Below are 5000 nucleotides of genomic sequence, written 5' to 3' on the forward strand. Positions count from 1 at the left end.
AGAGCAATCTCTGTAACAGTACTTGCTTTATATATTTTGGTGTTTTTATAAATGATATATATATATATATATATATATATATATATATATATATATATATATATATATACATACAGTGATAATGATTACTTAGAGCTTCCGTTGTCTGTTGTACACTAAGGTTATGATATTTTAAAGTTGTGTGACTTCTATGTACTCTTTAATTATGTACAGGAACGACTCTCTTTCGGCCGTTATTCTAAGCACCCATTCTGGACTGCTTTGAAGACTGAAGTTTGACTGCAATTTTTGTTCGTTGTTTTTGGAACTAAGAATAACGATTGGGGAATCGTTAGATCTTGTTAGTAAATCTTTTACTGCCTTGAATCAAAAGCTGCAGTATTTTCTTAAGTTTGCTTTTGGTCCGTCAAAGATCAGAGGTACTCAGGGTCTCTTGCTTTGATCCAACGGAGCCTTTAAAGCTGAGGATTTCGGCTTTCTCTTTGATTCAGGTTTCATCCGGGTTTCTCAGTTTTATATTTCACAGTAATTGGGTTTGATATGAAGGAATGATTTCAAGCATAAGTTATAAGTTTCACCACAAATTACTTGTGTATTCCTAAATAATATACAAATGTATGCATGTACCTATGAAAGAATGTATATATATATATATATATATATATATATATATATATATAATATATATATATATATATATATATATATATATATATATTGTGTGTTACTGTATCTGCCAACATTTATGTGGGTTACTCCGAAAAAAGGAAGAGGGATCAAGGAATATTTATAAATACGAACTAGGCTAAGAGAAAGCTTGAAAAACATAACAGATGGAACATGTAGACCAAAAAGTTGTTTATCGTTTATTAAGGTTTTATGACGTATCTGTCTATTTTAAAATAAGGTCTTCATCCAGATTCGTATATTCTATAATATGCCATTTGGAAGAATATATTTTGAAAAATTACAAGGGACATTAGCTGGTGGGATATAATGGGTTTATATTGCAAATTAGAAAATTATTATTATTATTATTATTATTATTATTATTATTATTATTATTATTATTATTATTATTATTATTATTATTATCAATATTTTTTTTTTTTGCTCTATCACAGTACTCTAATTCGACTGGGTGGTAGTTAAAGTGTGGGGTTCCAGGTTGCATCCTGCCTCCTTAGGAGTCCATCACTTTTCTTACTATATGTGCGCCGTTTTTAGGATCACACTCTTCTGCGTGAGTCCTGGAGCTACTTCAGCCTCTAGTTTTTCCAGATTCCTTTTCAGGGATCTAGGGATCGTGCCTAGTGTTCCTATGATTATGGGTATAATTTCCAGTAGCATATCCCATATCCTTCTTATTTCTATTTTCAGATCTTGATACTTATCCATTTTTTCCTTCTCTTTCTCTTCAACTCTGGTGTCCCATGGTATTGCAACATCAATGAATGATACTTTCTTCTTGACTTTGTCAATCAACGTCACGTCTGGTGTATTTGCACGTATCACCCTATCTGTTCTGATACCATAGTCACAGAGGATCTTTACCTGATCTTTTTCTATCACTCCTTTAGGTTGGTGTTCGTAGCTACCACTTATTACTGCAAGGTAGCCGATGTTTCTTGCACAGGCTCCAGTTGAGAGCTTTTGCCACTGGATCATGCCTCTTTTTGTACTGGTTCTGTGCAAATGCCGGACATTCGCTTGCTATGTGGTTATTATTATTATTATTATTATTATTATTATTATTCATTATTATTATTATTATTATTATTATTATTATTATTATTATATATTATTATATTATATATATATATATATATATATTATATATATATATATATATATATATATATATATATATATATATATATATATATATAGAGAGAGAGAGAGAGAGAGAGAGAGAGAGAGAGAGAGAGAGAGAGAAGAGATATATATATATATATATATATATATATATATATATATATATATATATATATATATATTATATATATATATATATATATATATATATATATATATATATATATATATATATATATATATATATACATAGAAATATTTATATATATAGATATATATATATATATATATATATATATATATATATGGTAATATATATAATATATATATATATATATATAATATATATAATATATATAAATATATATAGTATATATATATATATATGTATATTATATATATATATATATATATATAATATATATATATATATATATATATATATATATTATATATATATATATATATATTGCTCTATCACAGTCCTCAATTCGACTGGGTGGTATTTATAGTGTGGGTTTCTGGGTTGCATCCTGCCTCCTTAGGAGTCCATCACTTTTCTTACTATGTGCGCTGCTTCTAGGATCACTCTCTTCTGCATGAGTCTTGGAGCTACTTCAGCCTCTAGTTTTTCTAGATTCCCTTTCAGGGATCATGGGATAGTGCCTAGTGTTCCTATGATTATGGGTACAATTTCCACCGTCATATCCCATATCCTTTAATTTCTATTTTCAGGTCTTGATACTTATCCATTTTTCCCTTTCTTTGTCTTCAACTCTGGTGTCCCATAGTATTGCGACATCAATCAATGAGTGATACTTCCTTCTTGATTTTGTCAATCAACATCACATCTGGTGTATTTGCACGCATCACCCTATCTGTTCTGATGCCATAGTCCCAGAGGATCTTTGCCTGATCGTTTTCTATCACTCCTTCAGGTTGGTGTTCGTACTACTTATTACTGCAAGGTAGTTGGTGGTTCTTGCACAGGCACAAGTGGAGAGCTTTTGCTACTGAATCATGCAAATCACTGTCCTCTAATTCGACAGGGTGGTGTTTATAGCGTGGGGTTCCAGGTTGCATCCTGCCTCCTTAGGATTCCATCACTTTTCTTACTATGTGGGCCGTTATTTCTACGATCACACTCTTCTGCATGAGTCCTGGAGATACTTCAGCCTCTAGTTTTTCCAGATTCCTTTTCAGGGATCTAGGGATTGTGCCTAGTGTTCCTATGATTATGGGTATAATTTCCACTGGCATATCCCATATCCTTCTTATTTCTATTTTCAGATCTTGATACTTATCCATTTTTTCCCTCTCTTTCTCTTCAACTCTGGTGTCCCATGGTATTGCGACATTAATGAGTGATACTTTCTTCTTGACTTTGTCAATCAACGTCACGTCTGATCTATTTGCACGTATCTCCCTATCTGTTCTGATACCATAGTCCCAGAGGATCTTTGCCTGATCGTTTTCTATCACTCTTTCAGGTTGGTGCTCGTACCACTTATTACTGCAAGGTAGCTGATGTTTCTTCCACAGGCTCCAGTGGAGAGCTTTTGCCACTGAATCATGCCTCTTTTTGTTCTGGTTCTGTGCAAGTGCTGGACATTCACTTGCTACTTGCTCTGTGGTTTATGGTTTCATTTTTCATATTGCACTTCCTACATATTGCAGAGATGTTATTTCCGTCTATCGTTCTTTGCACATATCTGGTTCTTAGGGCCTGATCTTGTGCCGCTGTTATCATTCTTTTAATTTCTTTCTTGAGCTCTCCCCTCTGTAGCCATTGCCATGTGTCATCGCTGGCTAGTTCTTTAGTCTGTCTCATATATTGTCCATGCATCGGTTTGTTGTGCCAGTCCTCTGTTCTGTTTGTCATTCTCCTGTCTCTGTATATTTGTGGGTCTTCGTCTACTTTTATCAATCTTTCTTCCCATGCCCTCTTTAGCCACTCGTCTTCACTGTTTTTCATATATAGCCCCAGTGCTCTGTTCTCGATGCTGACGCAGTCCTCTATACTTAGTAGTCCCCTCCTTCCTCCCATTTCCTGTTATGCATAATCTCCGTATTTGCTCTTGGGTGTAGTGCTTTATGTATTGTCATATGTTTCCTAGTTTTCTGATCTATGCTGCGGAGTTCTGCCTTCGTCCATTCCACTATTCCTGCACTGTATCTGATTACTGGCACTGCCCATGTGTTTATGGCTTTTATCAAATTTCCGGCGTTGAGTTTTGACTTGAGTATCGCCTTGAGTCTCTGCATATATTCTTTCCTGATTTTGTCCTTCGTCTCTTGGTGTTTTATATCCCCTCCTTCCATTATTCCCAGGTATTTGTATCCTGTCTCATCTATGTGTTCGATGTTGCTCCCCATCTGGTAGCTTTATCCCTTCAGTCCTTGTTACTTTGCCCTTTTGTATGTTGACTAATGCGCATTTTTCTATTCTCAGATACAATCCTTAAAGTCTGGATTTGGGTATCTATTTCCTTGATGCTGTTACCGTACAACTTGATCTCGTTCATGAACATTAGATGGTTAATTCTGTTGTCTCTTTTCTTGAGTTGGTACCCGTCTTCTGTAGTTCTTGTGTCATGGGAATCATGGGTTTTACGAAGTGTAGTGGGGACAGTGAGTAGCCCTGGAAGAACCCTTTCCTGATATTAACCTCTGCTAGTCTTATTCCAGAGCTTATAAGTATTGTCTTCCACTTGTGCATTGTATTTTTGAGAAAGCTGATGGTGTTTTCCTCCACCCCATATATTTTTAGGCCTTCTATTAGCCGTGTGTATGGTATCATGTCGAAGGCTCTCTTATAGTCTATCCATGCCATGCTTAGGTTGGTTTTCCTTCTACTGTTTTTCATTACCATTTTGTCTATCAGGAGCTGGTCTTTTGTGCCCCTACACTTCCTTCTGCAGCCTTTCTATTGGTGAGGGATGGTGTTTGTCTCCTCTAGGTAGTTGTATAGCCTTTCACTGATGATTCCTGTTAGTAACTTCCACATTATTGGTAGGCAGGTGATAGGCCTGTAGTTACTGGCTATATTTCCCTTACTCTTGTCTTTTTGTACTAAGGATGTTCTTCCTGTGGTCGTCCATTTGGGTGCATGGTGATTTGAGATACAATGCTGGAGTTGTTCTGCTATTCGTGGATGCCATGCCTTGAAGTTTTTGAGCCAGTAT

Source organism: Macrobrachium nipponense, chromosome 12, assembly GCF_015104395.2.
Source record: "Macrobrachium nipponense isolate FS-2020 chromosome 12, ASM1510439v2, whole genome shotgun sequence".
In the NCBI taxonomy this organism is placed as follows: Eukaryota; Metazoa; Arthropoda; class Malacostraca; order Decapoda; family Palaemonidae; genus Macrobrachium; species Macrobrachium nipponense.